Here is a 302-nt window from a genome sequence, read left to right as displayed (position 1 = left end):
GCCCCTTCAGAAGCTGCCGTGGGGTTTTGGCAAAGGCTGAGAACCACCTCGGTTGGTGGTGTTCTTAAATGAGCTTTCCTGAGTCTCCTGTAGGAAGCAGGAAACAGGGTTTGAAACTTCAGGGCTATTTTGGGTGAAGCCGTTCCCCTCCTCTCCCAGGGATGCACAGAGCATCTCGGGAGCTCTAGCAGGAGCTCCTTCTGCTGAGAAATGGGGATGGGAGCTCCTGGGCTGAGCCTGGATCTCCTGGGGTCTCCTCATTTAACAGTGGAGACTCAGGGGGGTCGGTGGTCACCGCTGCA

Source organism: Merops nubicus, unplaced genomic scaffold (genome assembly GCF_000691845.1).
Source record: "Merops nubicus isolate BGI_N331 unplaced genomic scaffold, ASM69184v1 scaffold18983, whole genome shotgun sequence".
Taxonomy (NCBI): domain Eukaryota; kingdom Metazoa; phylum Chordata; class Aves; order Coraciiformes; family Meropidae; genus Merops; species Merops nubicus.
The sequence above is the reverse complement of the archived record's forward strand: the minus strand, read 5'-3'. Positions refer to the sequence as shown.